General features: G+C 42.0%; 1 long non-coding RNA gene across 1 annotated transcript; it reads left to right on the top strand.

The window, feature by feature from the left end:
• Positions 1 to 334: 334 nt before the first annotated feature.
• On the top strand, positions 335 to 6,806 carry LOC135574593 (uncharacterized). Its single transcript, XR_010465472.1, has 3 exons — positions 335 to 573; positions 1,086 to 1,204; positions 6,399 to 6,806. It is a non-coding gene; the product is annotated as an uncharacterized LOC135574593 (long non-coding RNA).
• Positions 6,807 to 11,091: the final 4,285 nt, after the last annotated feature.

The following is an 11,091-nucleotide window of genomic DNA, read 5'->3' as shown; positions in this document are numbered from 1 at the left end:
GGAGTGGAGGAGGACAGATAAGTTGGGGTTACAGAGATACTGTTGTATGCTTAAGGTGGTGGGCGCTATTCAAATGGACATGTTTATTAGCGCGTTCAGTGAAGAGTTGCAAAGTCCTCTTAAGTAAATGGAATTGATTAGGTCTATAAAAAATGAGCCATTCCCCTCATTAGGCGTGCATGAAAGGGTTTTCGAGGATACCTTTTGTCTCTATAAAACAATCCTGTCATGGTAGTGTGGACGGCCTTGGTAATTCTGTTTATGACACAAGTTTAAAGAGATTACATGCATTTGTGCACACAATAGAGTGTGACATAAAACCATATTCTTTCGGCTCTGTTCCCTCGCAGATATATTGTGTAGCCCTGTAGGAGATCACAGAGGATAATTGAATCTTTTGGAAATAATCAGAGCTTTGGAGGGAGGAAAGAGAAAGAACAGAGGAGGAGGAGAGGAGAAGAGAGGAGAACAGGAGGAGGAGGGGTTACTAATGAGAAAATCTCAGTAGGGTATATTTCTCTATCAGTGTTAAGAAGTTCAAGTGATTCTTCTACTGAAATTACCTTGAAGCAGGTACGTGTCATTAAGGCAAATCCTCTTTCCTTTTTAGGCTTTTTACACAATGCCAACTTAAATCCTGTTAACTCCGAGTGTGCTGGTTGTAAATATACTGATAAGCCACAGCAAATGTTACCACTTCTACTGTATCGAACATCCTAGCACTATCAGACTGAATATCTCTATATATATATATATATATATATATATATATATATATATATATATATATATATATATATACCTGCTCTCAATTGGATCAGCCTGAAGGACAAGGAACAGTATTATGGGATGTGGTCTCTGTTTGGCATTAGTCCCAGTTTCCCTGGCCAAGAGAGAAGTAAAGTCCTAGGTGAGCAGCAGCTATCCCAGAAGGCCCCATGGCACCAAGTAAGGAAGAGGACGCCCATTTCTTATAACTGTCAGGAAAAACACACTGGAGATAGCTTCCAGCCACAGAGGAACGTCAGTGTAACAGTCAAATCCATGCAGGGTGATTAATGACAAACTCACGTGTTGATTTGTAGAAGGAAGACACCCTCGTCCATCTCCCCTCTGCGTTGAGACATGGACACCAGAGAGGCGGAAAGAGGGACGCTGCAGACAGACATTCAGGACACCCGCGCAAACATGCTGGACAAAATAAGTGGGTATTATTGTATTTCCAGCAGGACACTTTAGCTGTGTTATCACAGGGGTGTGTCTGTTTCTCTTTCTGTGGCTCGCAGAGGAAATAAGACCAGATCCACTGCAAAAAGCCAAAGGAAACTGTACCCACAATGTAAAGAGAGACTGCAGGGCTCCTCCCTGTCGAGCAGGAACACACTCCAGCTGGGTGTTTTCCCTTTAGTTGTAGATGACTGGTACAACCCTATCAAGAAATCAATAAATGTCAGAACGAATCCAGTTAGCAACCCACATAACACTGTATCAGTAATCCAAATGCAGTCTATGTGTATATACACGGAAAATATATACTAAGAATACAGCTGTAGATATATTAGCCAAGAATCCAGTATATAAATACAATCAAAGTCGGAAGTTTACATACACTTAGGTTGGAGTCATTGAAACTTGTTTTTCAACCACTCCACAAATTTCTTGTTGGCAAACTATAGTTTGGTAAGTCGGTTGGGACATCTACTTTGTGCATGACACAAGTCATTTTTCCAACAATTGTTTACAGACAGATTATTTCACTTATAATTCACTGTATCACAATTCCAGCTGGTCAGAAGTTTACATACACTAAGTTGATTGTCCCTTTAAACAGCTTGGAAAATCCAGAAAATGATGTCATGGATTTAGAAGCTTCTGACTAATTGACATCATTTGAGTCAATTGGAGGTGTACCTGGGGATGTATTTCAAGACCTACCTTCAAACTCAGTGCTTCTTTGCTTGACATCATGGGAAAATCGAAAGAAATCAGCCAAGAGCTCAGAAAGAAAATCGTAGACCTCCACAAGTCTGGTTCATCCTTGGGAGCAATTTCAAAACGCCTGAAGGTACCACGTTCATCTGTAAAAACAATAGCACGCAAGTATAAACACCATGGGACCACGGAGCCGTCATACTGCTCAGAAAGGAGACGGGTTTTGTCTCCTAGATATTAACGTACTTTGGTGCGAAAAGTACAAATCAATCCCAGAAAAACAGCAAAGGACCTTGTGAAGATGCTGGAGGAAACAGGTACAAAAGTATCGATACCACAGTAAAACAAGTCCTATATTGAAATAACCTGAAAGGCCGCTCAGCAAGGAAGAAGCCACTGCTCCAAAACCGTCATAAAAAAGCCAGACTACGGTTTGTAACTGCACTGGGGGACAAAGATCGTACTTTTTGGAGAAATGTCCTCTGGTCTGATGAAAGAAAAATATAACTGTTTGGCCATAATGACCATCGTTATGTTTGGAGGAAAAAGGGGGAGGCTTGCAAGCCGAAGAACACCATCCCAAACGTGAAGCACAGGGGTGGCAGCATCATGTTGTGAGGGTGCTTTGCTGCAGGAGGGACTGGTGCACTTCACAAAATAGATGGCATCATGAGGTTGGAAAATGATGTGGATATATTGAAGCAACATCTCAAGACATCAGCCAGGAAGTTAAAGCTTGGTGGCAAATGGGTCTTCCAAATGGACAACAAAGTCAAGTTATTGGAGTGGCCATCACAAAGCCCTGACCTCAATCCTATAGAAAATTTGTGGGCAGAACTGAAAAAGTGTGTGTGAGCAAGGAGGCCTGCAAACCTGACTGAGTTACACCAGCTCTGTCAGGAGAAATGAGCCAAAATTCATACAACGTATTGTGGGAAGCTTGTAGAAGGCTACCCGAAACTTTTGACCCAAGTTAACCAATTTAAAGGCAATGCCACCAAATATTACTTGAGTGTATGTAAACTTCTGAACCACTGGGAATGTGATGAAATAAATACAAGCTGAAATAAGCTTTAGTAAACCATTCTCTCAACTGTTATTCTGATATTTCACATGCTTAAAATAAAGTGCTGATCCTAACTGACCTAAGATAGGACATTTTTACTCTGATTAAATGTCAGGAATTGTAAAAGTTGAGTTTAAATGTATTTGGCTAAGGTGTATATAAACTTCAGACTTCAGCTGTACGTGGTGTGTATAAACAATTTAATAAATGTAATAATAGCTGTAATAAAATGATGAGAAAACAATTATCTCCCTTTGGCAAATCAGATCACGCCTCCATTCTACTCCTCCCCTCCTATAGGCAATAACATAAACAGGAAGTACCTGTGGTAAGAACTGTTCAACGTTGGTCTGATAAATCAGAATATATGCTTCAAGATTGTTTTGATCACACGGACTGGGAAAACTAGCCATGTCGGGGACACTGATGCTTTGCCCCCAGACATGCTGAACACCTTCTTCGCCCACTTAGAAGATGTGGGCCACCATCGCTCACGAGGACAGTGAGCTCTCGTTTTCTGTGGTGACAGCATCCTAAGCCGCATCCTCAGGGCATGTGCAGACCATCTGGCTGAAGTGTTTACAGACATATTCAATATCTCCCTATCCCAGTCTGTTGTCTCCACTTGCTTCAAGATGTCCACCATTGTTCCTGTACCCAAGAAAGCGAAGGTATCTGAACTAAATGACTATTGCCCCATAGCACTCACTTCTGTCATCATGAATTGGTTAGGGAGGCTAGTTAATATCACCCTAGACCCACTACAATTTGCGTACCGCCACAACAGATGATGCAATCGCCATCGCACTTCACACTGCCCTATCCCATCTGGACAAGAAGAATACCTATGTAAGAATGCTGTTCATCAACTACAGCTCAGCATTCAACACCATAGTGCCCTCCAAGCTCATCACTAAGCTTGGAGCCCTGGGTCTAAACCCCTTCCTGTGCAACTGCTCCTGGACTTCCTGACGGGCCGACCCCAGGTGGTTAAGATAGGCAACAACACCTCCGCTACTCTGATCCTCAACACGGGGCCCAACAAGGATGCGCGCTCAGCCCCCTCATGTACTCCCTGTTTACCCATGACTGTGTGGCCACACATGTCTCCAACTCAGTCATCAAGTTTGCAGACGACACAACAGTGGTAGGCCTGGTTTACCTACAACAATGAGACAGCCTACAGGGAGGAGGTGAGGGCCCTGGTGGAGTGTTGCAGGAAAATAAACTCGCCCTAAACGTCAACCAAACAAAATAACTGACCGTGGATTTCAGGAGACAGCAGAGAGATCACGCCCCCATCCGAATCGACGTGGTTGCAGTGGAGAAGGTGAAAAGCTTCAAGTTCCTCGGCCTGCACATCACTGACCACCTAAAAATGTATATCCAAACAGACAGTGTGGTGAAGAATGCGCAACAGCGCCTCTTCAATTTAGGAGGCTGAAGAAATTTGGCTCTTAAAACTAGATATTGAACTGACGTCTGTGCCCAGTGGGGTGCGGTTGAGGACGGTGCAGTTGCCGTAGAAGGCGGTGACGCAGCCCGACATAATGCTCTCAATGGTGTATCGGTAGAAGTTCATGAGGGTCCTAGGGGTCATGCTGAATTTCTTCAGACCAGATTACATGGTATGGGAATAACACAAGATCATAAATCATCCGAATGACATCTTCAAAATGCTCTGTTTTTGATAAAACAATGGTCAGAGAAGAAGTGCCTGCCTTGTCAGTTCTGCAGCATATCTGCCCTGTACACTTCAGCCTGAAAAATGGTCTTGTTCTATTGAATTGCAACTAATAAATGGAGGCCAACGCGTTTGGCTCCCACTGAAATGACAACAAGACATGTCAGCCTGTGAATTATTAGGCTGTAAGTGGAGACAAAAACATGCAAGTCAAACCCAGTGACAGGTGTCATTATGGGATAAGGAACTGCAGTGTGACGGGCTGAATAATCCACATGTTTCCACGGCGATGGATACTGACTACTGTATGTTTTTTTTTTTATCCCCCTGGAATGTGGAGACAAGTCCTTTTCTCCCACAGGACAGCACAATCGTAACACCAGGCAATATATAGACTGTGGCCCGTTTGCATAGACTACTGCAACAGGGTTTGTGTGTTATATTTATGATGTACCATGTAATGACGATATACATGCTGCCACTAATAGGGCTTTTGATAAGTTACAGAGTCTATCGGAGTGGATGGCACTAGTGCCAGCAGCAGCAGCAGCAGCAACTGTTGTAAAGCGACAAGAATGCGATTCTAATGGGGAACGTAGAAGCCTGACAGTAAATCCTGTGTAATGTGATGCTGGGCCTGGGACCAGGGCTGGAGCTGGGGATGTTTTTTTTATAGCTTTTTGTTTAAGACCCCGCAAGACATATGATACATGTAATGCATCAGAGTTATTAAACCAATATTTACACATTGAGTTCTTAATCCAAATATCAGATTTGGGTTCTTGGTTTTCATTGCTTGAAATATGTACAACCGAGTTAACTTAATCACATGGATAAGCAGAATAGGAATTCTGTGAGAATGAGGTCACTAAAACATCTGTGTGTGAGGACGGACCCAGCATGGACAAATCATCACCGGCCACACTTCCATCTGCACAGCCTGTGGTGCAGAGGACCATCTCAGAGGTCGCCTTTGTCAAAGTGACCTTCCCGGCAACATCCACTCCATCTGAGGAGAGTAGTGAGGGGAGTGGAGCCTATCGCTGGGGACTCTCTCTATCTGAACTCTGCAGCCCGTCTCTCTCTCTCTCTCTCTTTCAATTCAATTTCAATTGAAGGGCTTTATTGGCATGGGAAACATATGTTAACATTGCCGAAGCAACGGAAGTAGATAATCAACAAAAGTTAAATAAACAATCAAAATTAACAGTAAACATTCTACTCACAAAAGTTCCAAAGGAATAAAGACTTTTCAAATATCACATGATGTGCAAATATTTACAGTACAAAAGAGAAAATAAACAAATATGGGTTGTATTTAAAATAGAGTTTGTTCTTCACTTGTGGCAACAGGTTAGTAATCTTGCTGCTGTGATGGCACACTGTGGTATTTTTCCCAATAGTTATGGGAGTTTATCAAAATTGGGTTTGTTTTCGAATTCTTTGTGGATCTGTGTAATCTGAGGGAAATATGTGTCTCTAATATGGTCATACATTTGGCAGGGGGTTAGGTAGTTCAGCTCAGTTTCCACCTCATTTTGTGGGAAGTGGGCACATAGCCTGTCTTATCTGTAGAGCCAGGTCTGCCTGAGGTGGATTTCTCAATAGCAAGGCTATGCTCACTGAGTGTGGTATTCTGCCACTGTGTACTCTCTGTTTAGGGCCAAATAGCATTCTAGTTTGTGCTTAGTGGGACTATCATTTGTTTTTCAACAGGACAATGGCCCAAAACACACCTACAGGCTATGTAAGGGCTATTTGACCAAGGATAGTGATGGAGTGCTGCATCAGATGACCTGGCCTCCACAATCACCCGACCTCAACCAAATTGAGATGGTTTGGGATGAGTCGAACCACAGAGTGAAGGAAAAGCAGCCAACAAGAGCTCAGCATATGCGGGAACTCCTTCAAGACTGTTGGAAAAGCATTCCTCAGCTGTCATCAAAGTGGCTACTTTGAAGAATCGTAAGTCTAAAATGTGTTTTGATTTGTTTAACACTTTTTTGGCTACAACGTGTTATTTCTTGGTTTTGATGTCTTGGTTTTCTTGGTCTTGGTTTTGATGTCTTCACTATTATTCTACAATGTAGAAAATAGTACAAATAAAGAAAAACCCTGGATTGAGTAGGTGTCTAAACTCACATTTTACATTCCTTTTTGCCTTGTCTCTCAGATCATTAACAGCTTTGTGGAAAAAGAACAAACTCTAATTTACAATGACGGCGTAGGAACAGCAGGATAACTGCCTTGTTCAGGGGTAGAACGACAGATTCTTACCTTGTCAGCTCAGGGATTCGATCTGGCAACCTTTCGGTTAAAGGCCCAACGCCTGTATCGTTTTTTTTTGTGTGCTCTAGGTCAATGGTGTCAAGATGGAATTTGTATTTGTGGTCCTGGCAACTGGACCTTTTTTTGGAACACTTTCTCTCTCTCTAATTTTTTATTTATTTTACCTTTAAAGTCAGTTAAAGAACACGTTCTTTTTTTCAATGACGGCCTGGGAACAGTGGGTTAACTGCCTGTTCAGGGGCAGAACGACAGAGTTGTACCTTTGTCAGCTCGGGGGTTTGAACTCACAACCTTCCGGTTACTAGTCCAACGCTCTAACCACTAGGCTACCCTGCCGCCCCTAACGAGATGGCATATTCTCATATTCATATTCATATTGTGGCATATTATTTCATGAGAGTAGAAAGGAAAGAGGTGGGACTAAAGCCACCTGGCTGCCATGCCCTCCCTGTTCCTCTTCATGTTGCCTATAGTAGATGTAGGCCTCTGCAGCTATACATCTATGTATGTTCTGCACTGTATGTTTCAGTATCATATCACACAGTCTGTGTTGATCCCTTTGGCAGAGGTGTCCTACTTTGTTTCTGTTACATTCTTACCGTGGACCCAAATCTCATTCTTGGCAACGAGACAGATAAGATTGGCCCTTTTTTTTGGAAGGGTGGAGGATGGAAGCCCAAGGCTGACAAAAAATGGCTGGAGCCATTTTGAATGGAAACTCCATTATTGTTGAATAAAGAGGTCATGCGGTCTTTCCACGAAAAATGCATCCACAGAGAAACGCTGCCAGGCATGCCAAGTTCTGTCCCTCGACACTCTCTCACGCTTCCACATATTTCTCTCATCTTGGGTCGCTTTTTGCCCCCCCTTCCTTGTGCCCCTTTTATACCCCTTTTGTGCCCTCCTCATCTTCTCAGGCTCCTCCATATCTATTTGTCCTATCTTTTTTCAAATATAGGCCTATATTGGTTAAATTAAATGCAAGAATGTTTCCACCATGTAAGTAGTAGCCTTTATTTATGGGTATGATATATTGTTCTTGTGGTTTAATGTCATGCAGGATGTGATGCCTTTATAATCTCACGAGTAATGAATGGACAAATGCATTCTTGTCATTTATGGAACAAGAAAGAGAATGTCTGAAGTAGCAATGTATGTAATCATATCAGGACATAAAGGAGCTCAGTGTAAATGGAATTCCAGGAAGAGTCATTCACAGTCCCTTCATTCTTATCAGTTATGGTGGCTTTTGTTCTTTGTTGCATATTCTCTCTCTCTCTCTCTCTCTCTCTCTCTCTCTCTCTCTCTCCACACCACTATTTGCATTGCAGAATGGAGAGAGTTAAGTTACAGTTTTTCTCAATTGCTAAAACACCATTTCTGAAACCTTGCTGAAAACATTAAACACAAAACCTCACCTTCAAGCACTATTTACATAACCTCTGACTCCTCTCGCAAAATGAAACATTCGCCTCAAAACAGTTTTTACCTGTGTTCAAAAATCAAAGTGATCAAAATGATATACACTCTCAAGCAGTCAAACAATAAACAATACACCGAAAAATAGAAAACACATTGTTCAAAACATACAATTCTCAGGGAGAATTTTTAATCTAAAAAAATAATTCATATATTTTTCCGTCATTGTCTTTTGATGAACGAAAACATGTTCTATCATAGTAGCTCAAAATTGATCAGAAATTACTACTCTGCTTTGCTGTTTGCAATTTTGTTTTTTGTTCTTCCTCCTCCTTGTACCCCTATTTTTACAGTACTGTACCCTGCATCTCACAAACTTGTCCTTTGTCTCTGTGATACTGTAATTATTGTTCTTTGTTGATATGAACCTGCAACTAGCCAAAATCTATTGAGCAGTCAGTACTGTTAATAAATAGAAAGCACAATGTTCAGGGCCATACTTATTTGTCCATTGTACAGTATACAGCCTACAATGCACAGTACTACAGTATACAATACTAAAAGGGACAAAAATCAAAGGAGTAAACATGTGATCAATGTGCTTCTTCTTGTCTTTGGGCTGGGTCAGGCCAGGGCACTTCGTCGACATTACAAGCAATATTGTCCCTCCTGAGGCAACGGGGGAAGAAGCCTCTTGTGTGCCGTATCCAGCCCTGATATGATTCCTCACCTATATCACCACAGGCTAAATCCATGGCTTGCAGCAGATATACTCTGGTGTAGAGTTGTCCATCATACACTTTCCATCTCCAAGAGGAGAAAAACTCCTCAATCGGATTCAGGAAAGGCGAGTATGGAGGGAGGTACAAGTTCATAAACTGCCCATTGATGTTAAACCATTCCCTTACCCGAGCAGCTCGGTGGAAACTGACATTGTCCCACACTATCACATAGGTGAGAATGGGATTCTCATTTAGCTCTTGACCCTGCTGCTCTTGAACTTGCTGCTCAAATAAAACATCTCTTAGATTGGCAATAAATCTTAGAAGGTGCTGGGTGTTATATGGCCTGAGTGTAACATGGTGATGTAGAACACCATGGTTGCTGATAGCAGCACAGATTGTGACATTGCCACCTCGTTGACCAGGGACTTCAACAATGTTCCGCTGTCCAACCATGTTTCGGCCTCTCCTTCTCCTTTTTGTTAGATTGAAGCCTGCTTAATCGACAAAGATGAACTCATGGAGCCTGTCCAAGGATTCCAAGTCAAATATTGTCTGTGTAGAAATACAATATACTTCATGTAGGATTTTGTAAGTCGTACAGAGACAGTGCTATACTGTAGAATACAATTAGGCTTCTGATTCACATACATTGTATGTTCTGAAGAGTAATGTCATTCACATAGTATGTTTTAGTACTGTAGACAATCTGGATTACAGTAAGTGTTTCTGAATGTACACTTACTTGCACATACTGAGCTCGCAGTTCGTTCACCCTTGGTGAGTTGCGCTCAAAAGGTACTCTGTATACTTGTTTCATTCGCATCCTGTTCCGATGGAGGACACGGTCAATTGTGGAAATGCTCACACTGTCGATTCCCTGGAAGTGTGTGTTGTCTTGTATCACTCGTTCCTGGATTTCTCTGAGTCGTATTGCATTATCTTGAAGGACCATGCCAACTATAACGGCCTCTTGCTCCCAAGTGAATATAGCTGTCCTCCCACCTGCATGTGGCAGCCTTGCAATTCTACAAAAAGTAGCTGTGAAGTTACAAAACATATTCATGCAGTACAATACATACAGTGATTAACTATACAAATGTCTATTGAAACAGCTGCATATAGTGTAGTACAGTAAATTTGCAATTACAAAAATACAGTAGTATACTGTACCTTCTCTGAATGTCCTTACTATGGTGGACACAGAAAATCGGCTCAAATTAGGTTGCACTCTAAGTCCTGCTTCCCTCATTGTCAGTCCATGGACAAGAACATGGTCTATAATTTCATCAGATATTTCCACTCTTCGTCTTCCTCTTCCTCTTTGTCCTCCTCTTCCTCTTTCTTGCCCTCCTCCTCCTCTTCCTCCTCGTCGCCCACCTCACATACGCACTCGTCCTCGTCCTCTCACATTGTTTCTTCTATCCATTCTCAGACATTCTCCTTCCCACCTTCAACAACCTGTTTTCTCTCTAAACTGGCTTATATTGGTTGTGTCGCATAATTTGAAACAGGTTAAATCAATTTTGAGTGGTTGTGTTCAATCAATGACGTGTTCTCTATTTGTATTTGTTGCCACTTGTGTTTACCAGTATGGATGACATGTGCCTTAGAGTGCAGAATGTGTTTTGAGAATGAGAATGTGTTAAGAGTTTTGCTGAAAAGTCTAAGTGAGATCTGCAAATTGTGTTTTACCATGTGAAATGGTTTAAGGTATTGACAACAGACTGCATAATTAGCTAAATGAGTCCAGGCAACTGAGAACGTTGTCCAGCCAATGGGTTTTAGTGTATTAGCAATTGAGAAAAACTGCAATGAAATCCCATTTCACAGCCAGTTTATGTCTTGTTACAGTGATACTAAAAGGCACAATGATACTTTTTGTGCCCACTCACTTTAAGATGGGGTCACAGACACAGAGAGGGACTCTCTACTGGAGAGTCTATAGATTTGGGCCAGGACTGAATGTACTTCTGTGA

The sequence above is a fragment of the Oncorhynchus nerka genome, linkage group LG13, assembly GCF_034236695.1.
Source record: "Oncorhynchus nerka isolate Pitt River linkage group LG13, Oner_Uvic_2.0, whole genome shotgun sequence".
NCBI classification, from domain to species: Eukaryota; Metazoa; Chordata; class Actinopteri; order Salmoniformes; family Salmonidae; genus Oncorhynchus; species Oncorhynchus nerka.
This window is presented reverse-complemented; position numbering and strand designations above follow the sequence as displayed.